A 13,002-nucleotide genomic window follows, 5' to 3' on the forward strand; every position below is an offset into this window, starting at 1 on the left:
GGCAAATGTTAAACATGGAGTATATTCATATACTCCATTCATATATTCTGGATCTTTTTAAGTTGGGTAGCTTTAATTTTTGTTTTCAATCTATAATTATGTTAACCTTTAGAGAATGAAAAGCAGCATCATTGTTATCCACTTTTAAGGGGTTTCTTTTGGACAAATAGTCTTCTTTTTAATGAGTCCTTCTGTTTCCTTTTTAAAACTAAAGTGACATGGCTATATTACATTGCTCCAGTACCTAAAGTTCTGCTGCACCACTGGGTAGCTGATTGTTCAGAAAATTGTTTTCTTCCTAAAAGAGATTTTCGTATGGCCCACGATACTTTTAAAATTATTATATAGCTTTTTCGGTTCTTTCCATGCGTTGCGGTTTAACGCTGGTAGGCAGCTAAGCACCACGCAGCTGCTCACTCATTCCCCCTGTGCAGTGGGATGGGGGAAGAGGAAAGGAAGAGTAAAAGCAAGAAAACCTGGGGGGGGGGTCATTAATTAAAAGATGTTGAATAAGTGAAGGATAAATGGAAGAAGAGAGAAAGAAAACAAAGCAAAGGATGCAAAGGCAATCACTCACCACCTCCCATGAGCAGAGCAACGCCCAGTCAGTTCCTGAGCAAAAGATGGTTAAACCCCCTCTTTTCCCTTTTTGTTGCTGACCATGATGCTGTATGGCGTGGAGTCTCTCCTTGGTTAGTTTGGGTCATCTGCCTGGTTGTGTCCCCTCTCTACTTATTGTGCACCCCCAATCTATTCAGTGAGGGGTCAGAGTGAGAAACACAGAAGGCCTTGGTGGTGTGCAGACACTGTTCAGCAATAGCTACATCATCAGTGTGTTATCAGCATTGTTTTGGTCACAAATCTAAATCACAGCACCTTATGAGCTGCTATGAAGGAAGTTAACTCCAGGCTCCATATAACACGTTGCTGTTGGATACGACTGAAGCTCTCCAAAACATCTGGACTACATATAGCACTGAAAGCAGTTTCATAAACAGCCTTCAATGCAATAAAAACTTACTCGAGAGAAAACATGAAATCTTCCATTAAGTTTTTTGCCTGAAGGAAGCGCAGGATTAGTCTGCAGTCTCCGTTTTCACTGCAAAGAAGGTGATTTTATTTGTCCTATTTTTTGCCAAAGGTTCGGTTTTCCCCTGCTTAAGGTGACAAAATTAGTAAATACACCTAGCAGTCTACCAATTTTATTTAAAATCCCCCTGCAAACATCACCACTCTGCCCCAAATTCTGGATTTTCTAGTTGGTTGTATGACTTGAGTAAGGTTACAAAAAATTATTTTACTAGTTAACGTCACATCTGTTAAGTATCTGCCACCTGGTCTGAATAGCCACAGTCTTTCTGATCTTCTGAAGCCAATTCCATAGGTCCTTTGAGCTTTGTCCTATTTGTCTGCAAGTATGGCAGCCTGAACTGAACCCCACGTTCAGAAAAACAGGTCCTACATGATATATTTTAGTGGCAGTGTACAAAAGTTGATGCTATTTTCCTGTCTACGTTATATGTGTCAATATATTCTTTGCTTTTTAGACTTGTAGTAGGCAAAAATCTGAGATTTGGAGTCCAGATAACTAAATTGGTGCTCAGATTTATTTTTTTTTTCAGTGGATAGAGTTCAGAGAATCATAATTAATATGTGAATAATGAAACATGGAATCATTGATTCTGCTTTCCTCTACAAGAGAGACAAGAGAATTTAATCAAGGCTAAAGCTAATTTTCCGGTCCACATTTGAAGACTTCAAAAAGACAAATAGTCTCACTCCCACCTTTGATCATCTTTTTCAAAGACTAATCACCCTAACTGATGAAAATTGGAAATAAGCAGTGCAAGTTAGAATTTCTCAAGTGTTAATTTGTACCTATTAGTTTATTACGCTTTTCTCCACCAGATTAAATATCTTTAGTATCCAGTATTTTTTCTCTGTAAAATACCTTATAAATGTAATTTAAAATACTTTTAGGTTTTTTTTTTTCTTAAATTGCTTTCCTTATTTACAGTATGAAAAGTTTCAGGTTTAAATCAGAGCTAATTCCAGATTTTCTGCACAGGCAAAGTCAATTTTGTGAGAAATAGCAGTGGTCTGGGGCAGTGGGAACTTGAGGAGAGTCCAGGAGAATGGTGTCAGTGGGCTGGTGGCAAGGAAGGGAGACTGAGCCTTTGGGCAGGGAGGCAGTGGCTGCAGAGTCTACAGGGGCTTGTTTTTAATGGGTGGGCAGGACAAAGGTAAATGGGAACTTTCAGAAATTTGGTCTTAGAAGTGAGGCTGGAAAAGATCAGCGGTATTTCACGTAGCTGACTGTTTAAAGGAGTGAGTAGTGTGAGTGTGCTGGGTGAGGAGGGAGAAGAGTGACTGCTGAGTTTCTCCTGACCCAACCTAGATCACCTCCCTCCTGGTACCTACAGGACTTTATAGTCTCTCTGTGGACCCTTGCTACTCCTAAATGAAGCTCCACCTCTTTCTCCCCTCCTCTGCTTCACACCCAGGTGGGAAATGACGGCTGAAGAGGAAGAGTTTGGGCATACCCTCCCGCTGCTGCAGAGGCAGAAAGCGTGCGGGACAGGGTCAGACACCTGAGCTGAAAATCATGTGTAGGAAGACTTTGTTGTTCCCTATGTCCTTAAAGGAGGGAGAAGTAAAAAACACTCTTTCACATTTCTGTGTAAGAAAGCATATGATTCTGGAGACAATTCCTGCCTAATACTAGAGAAATCAGCATTCATTCATATATGAATGCTTACCTGCATCAATAAAACTATACGCGAAAGCAAGAACAGTTGGCCTCCTGCGTATTTGTCTCAATTCTTTGGCCTTTATTGATACATATATGTATAAAGCAAAAAGAACATTGTTCAAATCTGCATGCTCAGAATGGTATGAAATGACAGGAAAGGTATGAAAATAGGTTGTTTTAGTCAATAGGGAAGGAGAAAGTGGCACCGAGCAGAAGTAAAAGGTATTTTTCAGACAATTTCACAAAAAAACTTATGGCCAGTAGGTGGTACCCTCATTCTAAATAACAATCGAGGGGGGAAAAAAAAAAAAAAAAAGCTGGAAAGCTGAACATTGGCTCAAAATCGTGAATATTCTCCCTCCCTGTTAGCCACTGCAGACTCCAGCACACAATCTGTAAAGAAAGCTGGGCAAGGCTAATGAGGGTTTGGGCAAGGCAGCCGTATGCGAACGGTGAAAGAGGAGAGGGTCAGATGCTGTTATTGACAGGCTCTTATTGCTGGAATTAGATACTAGTTTTCCATGGTAGGAAGCTTTAAGCATCTTGCAATCAAGCTTGTGTGCACTCAGCAACTTGATATTCACACTAAGTACATAAACCTCTGACCCATGGATTGTGCTACTGGTGAATATGATTAACTCAATACAGATAAAAGATGTTTAAAAACTTTATGCTTAATTTGTGAGAACATTACAACATTTTTTTATTTTTTTTTTCCTTAAAACTGAGACAAGCTTCTTTGCCATTTTAGAGAATTCTTAGAACACGGAAGGAAGTTATGAAGAAAAGTGAGCTTAATTAATTAGTCAATGTACTGTTCCTTGCAGATATACACATTGAAATGATTAGGGCAAAACATCAGTGCTTGTGAAATAAAAGCCAGGCACAAGATGTTACAGTAGAACAGACAGCCTTTCAAAAAGATCCTCAAGTTTTTGTACAATGAATTGAAATTAGTAAACCAGTAAACTGGCAGTAAGTATTGGTTTTTTTTTTTTTTTTTTTTTAAAAAAAGCATAGAGACAAGCATCTTCAGTTTAAAACATCAGTTTGAGTACTCTTTGGGGTGGAGGTGTGGGAGGAAATTGTACTAACAGACAAAACCATAGGATACATGTCACTCAATCAGCGCACTCAACACTGGAGGTCTTGTCTCAGCCAGTCAGCCAGGTCCCATTACAACCTCTTGCAAAAGAAGTACCCAGAGAGGTTGCCATCTCTCTTTGGCACTTACTCAACCCGGCATACAATGAATTGCTCTCTGGAGACAGCATCTGTCTACTGACTATGGATACTCCTACACCGGTTATCTTAAACCAGATGCCTCAGTCTTAGATTGCTCTAATATTGAGTTTTATTGCTGTTTTTTATCATGCAGGATAATAGTAATACTTGGCCACCAGCTGACACTTCTGGAGGCTATTTATTACCTAACATCCCATACCCTATTGATCAACCCTAGATTTCAGATGTCTCCAATGCCAAATAATATCTAAAATGCTGCTGAACATGAGTAATCATGAAGACGAATCCTGTCCAAGAACAGTTACAAACTTTTCCCATTTATTGACCAGAATCAAGTTAAATTCATTTGAAAATGCTGAAAGGTTAGGTTATTTTTCTTTTCTTTTTCCACTTCCTTCTCTTTGATTTTCTTAATTTTTAATATAAAACAAGCAGAATTGCGAATGTGAGATATTGTGAGTACGTCTCATATTTTTACAACAATCTGAAATAAATTAAAAAAAATCTTAATTAAAAAATGAGACTGTATGATCAAATAAAATGAGTAGGCTGATAACACCCATATAGACCAGGTTAATTTGAAAATATCTTCTGAACTGAACTCCGGTTTAGGCCTTTCAAGATGCGCATAACTCAGAACCCAGCCTTCACGCTGAAAACCTCTATGTAATACTAGTAGAGATTTGGTGTCTCCAAACCTACCTTCATAGGTCCCATTAAACTTCACTCTTTTCTGTTCTAGTGCTAAAAAAAATTTAAAATAAATAAATGAATAAATAAATAATTGAATAAATAGGAAATATAATTTTGTCTGAATTGTTGGGTTCTTTAAGTGACAGCTCAGAGAAAATTATTCATGTGAGAGTAAATTTTATCGGTTCATGTCCTTCATCTCTATTTTCTCTATTCTCTTCCGCCTTCCTGAATCTATCTGATATTGATCTATGCTATGGCTCTCTGACATCTCTCAGTCTCTACTTGCCTCCCAATGGGCCTGGCTACAGTAGAAGCATTTTTTCCCGCCCTTGGCTTTTTTTTTTTTCTTTTTTTTTTTAAATTGCTTTACAAAAGGTCACAGCTTTTGTGTCCAGCCCTCTATGAAATGGAAAGGATTGATGTATTTTTATCCTTTCCAACCTTACAATCTCTGTCCCATCCTATAACAGAGTTTTTCTGTTATCATTATTTTTAGAGCCTGTTCATCTTGCAAACAGAAAATTGGAGTTATTTTACAAAACTACGCAACTCCAAAGGTCCTTTTCAATCTTAAAAAAATCAAGTGATTGTGGAAATTCCATTAAAAAATTGTACAAGACTTAATTCAATTAGTCTTCTGTTTTCTATCCCTAGGTTTACAACTATGCCAAAAAAACACTGCTCTCTGTTTTTTTCCCACAACATTCCTTCCACACTGCCATGACTTTGAATCCTCTCACTATGAAACTTGTTTACTGGCAATGAAGTCTGCCTCCACAATTGTCTTCTGCTCACACTCTTGAGTGTCTTGGGTGAAGTAGGAACCTTCACACAGCAGCGGGGAGTGTGGGACATGCTGAAGGTAGACATCTAAACACAGAAACTGGGACAACTCCAAGGCCCTGCGGTAATGCCTGTGCCTATTCTCTACAACCTTATGCACTCTATCAACAATAATCAATGACATGCCATGCACATTTATTTACATCTATGCCTTTAGTATGTATTAAAAATATGCATGTGCTTATGAACTTAGGAAAAGAATTGATAGACTTATAAGCTCTAATTGGAAGATTTTTTTTTAGTACAACCAGAAGATGATTCTTAGTTTTTTTCTGGTTTTAATTTTCTCAACTCATTCAGAAATCTCCTGGTTTATACTCGGCTGTCTTTACCAGTCCACTAGCAACAGTGTTCACCTCTTTGGCTACTGAGACTTAAAATACATACCCAGTATTCAAATAAGTCCTAATTTATGCATGTCAAGCTGAAATTCTCAAATCAGTATGATTTTACAGTGTGGAAAATGCTTGTCTATAACAGTAGTTAGCAAAAATGTAGCAAGAGACATGAATGAAATTAAAGAGAGTTTATTTAGAGGAATTGCTTTATAAGATAGATAACCTAATAGGTGATGAGTATTTTGGGGGGGATTTTCTTATGGCCACAAGATTACATTTTATGTAAAATTATAAAAGGCCAAAGAAGAAGAAAAATCAAACCAAAATATTTGCAACTGAGCAACGAGAAGACATGGATACCTGGGCCCAGCTCGTCGCTGTGATATAGTTCTACTTTATGGTCATGGTAACTCTTAGTATTTCTCTGATTTATTTCATCTGCTTGGACTAACACAGTTTCTTCTTCTCTCCTGATCTATATTTTTATGTCTTTAGATCTGAGACAATAAGAAGATTATTATATGTGCTAACACAGACACTAAAGGAAAGGGATTATAAATATCTCAGAGACTACAGACAACTGCTTAGTCACTAACTACACAGTGTCTTCTTTCCTTCTAACTTAATCACATTAATTCCAATCTCTCAGCTATGCACAAGCACAGATATGGCCAAATGGTAACTGAACTAACACCAAAGTTTTTATTTCTTGCTTGGTTATTGTGGTGGGTTGACCCTGGCTGGGGGCCAGGTGCCCACCAGAGCCGCTCTCTCACTCCCCTCACTCACCAAACAGGGGAGAGAAGGTGTAATGAAATGCTTGTGGGTCGAGATAAGGACAGGGAGAGATCACTCACTAATTGTTGTCACGAGCAAAACAGACCAAACTTAGAGAGAAAAATTCATCTAATTTATTACCAAGCAAATCAGAGTAGAGGAATGAGAAAAAAAATCAACTCTTAAAACACCTCCCCCCACCCCTCCCATCTTCCCGGGCTCAACTTCACTCCCGGCTTCAACCTCCACCCCCCTCAGCGGCACAGGGGGACAGGGAATGGGGGTTACGGTCAGTTCAGCACGTGTTGTTTCTGCCGCTTCTTCATCCTCAGGGGGAGGACTCCTCTCATCGTTCCCCTGCTCCAGCATGGAGTCCCTCTCACGGGAGACAGCTCTTCATGAACTTCTCCAACGTGAGTCTCTCCCACGGGCTACAGTCCTTCACGAACTGCTCCAGCGTGGGTCTCTCCCACGGGGTGCAGACCTTGAGGAGCAGACTGCTCCAGCGTGGGTCCCCCACGAGGTCACAAGTCCTGCCAGCAAACCTGCTCTGGTGTGGGCTCCTCTCTCCATGGGTCCGCAGGTCCTGCCAGGAGCTTGCTCCAGTGTGGGCTTCCCACAGGCCACAGTCTCCTTCAGGTGCCTCCACCTGCTCTGGCGTGGGGTCCTCCATGGGCTGCAGGTGGAATCTCTACACCCCCTCATCCTTCCTCCATGGGCTGCAGGGGGACAGCCTGCTTCACCATGGTCTTCACCACGGGCTGCAGGGGGATCTCTGCTCCGGCGCCTGGAGCACCTCCTCCCCCTCCATCTGCACTGACCTTGGTGTCTGCAGAGTTTCTTACATCTTCTCACTCCTCCCTCCAGCTGCAAAAGCTCTCTCTAATTTTTTTCCCTTCTTAAATATGTTATCACAGAGGCGCTGATTGGCTTGGCCTTGGCCAGCGGCGGGCCCATCTTGGAGCCGGCTGGCATTGGCTCTATCAGACACAGGGGAACCTTGTAGCAGCTTCTCGCAGAAGCCACCCCTGTAGTTCCCCCCACTACCAAAACCTTGCCAAGCAAACCCAACACAGTTAAAATCCATTTTTTATTCCTCTCTTTGATTCACTATCATCTGACTCACTGGCTGCTTGTACCAGCTCAGTGCAGGGTTGGTGGAAAGACAGGAACAGAAGCAGGGCAGGACCACAAAACCCTATTTTCAGCTTAGGGGAAATGGTGGTAACTGATTTCAATTAAATTTTGCATAACTCTGAATAGGATTTCTTAAAAAACATCAATACCAACAGTGTTTTGTTTTCATGGCTATGGTCTCAAAGTGCCATCACTAAGGCTAGTTTAATGATTACAGACAATTTCCAAATTACAATATGATCAAAGAGCTGTTGAAACGAAGGCATACACTCCTTTTAATTTCAGGGTTCTTTGGATTGTTTGGAATATTTTAAATTATAGAATATTTTGGGACCACTAGAAACATCTGACTCATCCTTTCCTTTGTTAGTGACTGTCCCCTTCTTACATCTTCAGTAAGCTTCCGGCTTGCGGAATAGTTTAAGCTAAAGTAATTTCTCTGCGTTGCCTGTTTAGATGTAATCCAGTGTGCCACCTTACATGCTCACTACCAAAGCATAGCAAGGCATTGCAAAGGAAAAATGCTCTTCAGTTACAGTCCTCTGGCAATTTAACTCCACTTCTTTCTGTATTCTTTCTTTTGTAGTAGTAAAAAAGAAAATACAAGCTCAATTTACCAGATGAACTGTTTCTTACAAATAGTTCCCACTCTGATTAAAAAAAAAAAAAAGAAAAAGAAAAAGGAAAAAACAACCTCCAAAGAGAAGCTGTTAGCATGTCCTCATCTGGATTCCAGTACAGCTGAAAAAGGGAAAAAAAGATAAACAAACCCACAAAAAAACCACCTCAGGTTCATAACAGATAGTGATTGCTTAGACACAACAGAAAACTAAAAAAAGCAGCTGAGGGGGAAAAAAAAAAAGGTGCATTAGCACTTAGGAATATGTTGCAAATAGCAGTCTGAGTGCCAAAAACTCTGTTCTGAGGTGCCATATGGGAGGAAAGATCTGTTTTCCAACAAAAGGGATAAAAAAATGAACAATTCTCCTGAAGGCTATAAACATTTTTCCTAATTGTTTCTTTGTGTCTCTCACATTTTTGTCTGAAAACTTCAGTGAACTGAAGTAAACAGGGAGAGCAGAAATAATTCCTGATTGTGAAATTTTATGTCATAAAAGACCAAAACCTGAAAACTGGGTCTATTAACACAAGTGCAGTGAAGGCAGTTAAGCTACTGAGTGCAGCATTTTAGAAGTGTGGGACAAGCAGGAGAAGCTCTCGTAAGAGTCCTAGTAGATGTACACCCCATTTATGAAATTATGAATTTTATCCTTCGGAATAAAAACTATTTTGGAAGAAAGGTGCTTTTCTATAGCTCATACTGAGATGAGGAAGGAGGAAGGAGGCTCTGTTCCAGGTTCCTTAGATTCAAACATTCAAATTCTTGGGAAATCCACTTTAGCGCTTGCTTTTGTGAGAGAGAAGGGAATTTAAGTCTCTAGTTTCTTACTCTGAGTTAAACTAAAGATTCTGTTCCTCTTAAAAGGCTTTTGAGGCTATTTTAATCATCTCAGTCTGTTTAATTACAGCATTAAATTGAAGAAAATAAAATAAAGGAAAAAACATAGATATAGCTTTTGGTTTTCAACTAGTATTGGAAGTAGTTATTTGCACCAGGGTAATTCAGATAAGCATCTGGCCCACAAACTATCCTGGCACAGACAAAGATTTGGTCTTTTTTTAAGAAGTAGGAATTTTTCCAAGATCTCCTGACTACTGGGAGCAGAGCGTCTGACCAAAGTATGCTTACCAGATGGTAGATGTTTCCATATGGGTAGATATTAAAAAGTTCTAAATCTATGCAAACTGGGAAGTAAGGGTGGGAAAGGTTTGGTGCTGTTTTTCAGTTCTAGTTGCCTCTGTAACTAATAAATGTGTGAGAAAACAAACAAACAAACAAAAGAAAGATAAATTTAATGGAAAAAAAGAGAAATGTCTCCTAATTTGTTACTGGATCTGACCTATTGCTAATGACTGATTTGGGAAAATTTACAGTTAAAAGCTTTTTTTTCCTTTTCTTTTTTCTTTTCTTTCCTTAATATCTTTCTTACTTTGCTATTCGAAAACTTGCTGCAATAAAACATGATAGCTCCACAAATAACGGCAAGAAGGATTGTTTTGGGTAGGGAAGGAAATGTGAAAAAAGCAGAGGCCTGTTTGAAGGGCCAGCTGAAGGCTTTGTGCAACCATCTCCCCACCAGCCACTGCTGCCTGGTGGGGCAGGAGCAGAAGGCAGCGTGGGGGAATGCCGTTCGCGCACCAAGTCCCTGGCCTGTGAAAATATATAAAATACTGATGAAAGCAGGTTTGCACAAAGATGCTGCATTGAGCAGCGGCTTTGCTGAGCTCTTCTCTTCCACCGGCTCCACTGTTGGGGCTATAACTCTAAGCAAAGTGAGGAGAGGGGAATACGACGAAGGCTGGCGAGCGGTAAGGTTTTAAACCACTATAGCTGTCGGCAGGTTGGATGCGAGTCGGAGGCCTATGGTGCTATAACACGCCCAAGGAGTCTTCTAGGTGATGTAGCGTGCCAAGTTTGGCTCCAGTACCCAGTCTCAGCAGGAGTAGACACCTCTCTAACTTAAACATCTGCATAAATGTTTGCTGGGTTAGTAATTTATCCCAGATTTAAAACCGCATAGGCAGCTAGAGAATACATCTGCGCAGCATGGTGTAGTTCGACCAGAAAGCAAGCTGGCTTTCATGGCAGCAGATTTATGGCTGAAGTGGCATAGCAAAGTAGTGCAAAGTTAATAGAAAAGTTCCCACTAAGTGCAGCGAGCTTTAGATCACGTATCCACAAAGGCACATGAAATGGAAGAAATGTCACAGTGAAAAGGCAGGGCAGCAGAAGAAAATGTTCTTTAGCTTTCTTTGTACTGAACTTGATATATCTAAGACAGGTTCTAATTCTCTCTCTCATGCTCCTCTCTCTACCAGAAATCTATTGCTTACAATGCCTTACTGTTTGTTTGTTTTTTCACTGTGTGAGTGTGTGCCTGCAGTGAACGAGGGAGTAGCAAAATCTGGATATGAAGAAGGTGATGACAGAAGTAGGTGATGTAGACATACAACCAATTTCCCCCCCCTCCACTCCTCAGAAAATCTGTCTCTATGAAAATAAATAAATAAAACCAACTACTAGCCACTAATTATCAAAACAACGAGGCATATTGACCAGAACTCTCCACAATATTTTCTTCATTAGGACAGTGGAAGGTAACTCTTCAATCTTTAAAAAGCATAAGAAGATAAAAGTTCATTAAACTGAATGCATACAAACCTGGTGGGGATCTGACTTAATTTTATGATACGAAGAAAGTAGGTTTTGTGAAGCAGAACTGGAGAAACATGATGCGTTGCTGCTGGCAGAAGAAATGAAAGTTTGGGAAAGGGAATTTTTCCAGTAATATGGTCTTAGTTATGCATTTTTTTTTCTCACAAAGTCCTGAAAAAAAGATAGTCTAGTGTTTTTTTAGAACAGACAAATGTTTAAATACACTTTTATGGCTTAAATACCTTTTCTCAAGCATGCTATAAGTACAATGTTAGAATCCAGTTTCATACCAGAATACACATATGGCTCCTAATCCCTTGTTCTAGAATGTTTATGCTAAAGCTGTTGAAAAGAACAAATATTTTTCTTCAGTTTAAAAGAGGAAAAAAAAAAAAAAGCTTTCAAGTAGAACAAGACAAGTATTTTATCAATAGTTTATGTATTAATTATAATCAATATTCAGGAAAAGCAACATCTGTTTACAAAATACATGCAACAGCTTGGCAAGAGATATTACCCAAGAGATTATATTCTATGGAATTGGCTTGGTATCAGAAGAAAGAGTGATTAACTGTAGAAAAGTTAATGTCCAAATTATTTCTGACACACTCCTTTGATAAAAATATGTTTTGTCTCCTTAGCCAGAGAGCTTAAAGTCTTTGGTTCAGAAGGCAGCTATAGATGTGGTTTCTCACAACTTTTTTGTTAATGCACTTACACACGCACATGCACACATGTACTTACCTAAAGAGCCTTACCTGACTTTTCGATTGTTGGTTTTTGTGTGAGGAGCAGTTACAAACACGCTTGAACAAAATTTTATGTCCTTGGAGGGAATATATTGCAAATCTCATTTTGAATGCTTAAAAAAAAAAAGGACCTTTGAAAAAATTTGATGGCTGTGTTGTGAGTTTCTGCATAAACTAAAACTACCCCTTTCCAAAAGAAAAATACAAGTGTGTAGATGGGAGTGAGTTGAGGTATCAGGAAGAAGGAGGACCACATGTTGTTATTAAGATACAGTTTTGAGGGAGGGAAGGGAGGAAATATATGGAAGAAACTGCATCTTTGAAAGGTAGCAGACAACCACTAGAGAGAAGACCTGTTTTGGGCATTTTTTTTTCTTCCTTGAAAGACGCTATTCAGCTCTGTGGAGGAGAGAAGCCTGGCTCACTGTGCAAAGGCAAAACCAGACTGCTGCCAGGAACCATTTGCAGGAGTGATTAACAAAACCAGTTCGCTTTACGAGATTTTCATGGAGGTAAAAAGGTATGCATATAATTTTGACACAATCAAATAGTGCACCCTTAGAGTTATACAGCAAAAAAAAGAATTAGCACTTCTCCCTTAAAAGGGTGTCTCATTACAGCATGCTCATTGTCTTCTCAGCAGATGTGGCATTTAAATACAGTGAGCAATGACCAAATGAAGGAAGTAATTCTGAGAAATAAATGACAGTAACAGTCCCAGTTTCCTCAATGGAGGTGAAAGTGGCTTGGCAATATTGACCCAAGATGATGTTCATTTATTCAGTATTGAAATTAAAGAGAGAGGGAAGGAATGCCTGTGTGTACTGGTGAAAGTGTAACGTGAAATTAGAATAGACTCTAAAGCTGCAGATGAACTGAAATATCCCAAGAGGCATCAGCACAAAGCAAGGGACTTTCAGTAGCAGTAAATATTGGTATAAGGGTTTAACTTATGCCTTAAGATCTCTGCTCTTAGTGGTGCAAGGTATACTAAGGAAAAAAAGCAAGAACATTTTAAATTGCAGCTCTAGACCTCAGTTTGAGCAGGAGCTCTAAATCCAGGTTATCAGAACAAGGCGAACATACATTTGAGAAAGCAAAGTATACAATAACTCATTGTCAAATTTCCTTTAAAGTATGCTTTTTCCTCTTGGGTTACAGGCACTTTTGGCTCCAGTTAAACAAATT

Source organism: Grus americana, chromosome 1 (assembly GCF_028858705.1).
Source record: "Grus americana isolate bGruAme1 chromosome 1, bGruAme1.mat, whole genome shotgun sequence".
NCBI lineage: Eukaryota > Metazoa > Chordata > Aves > Gruiformes > Gruidae > Grus > Grus americana.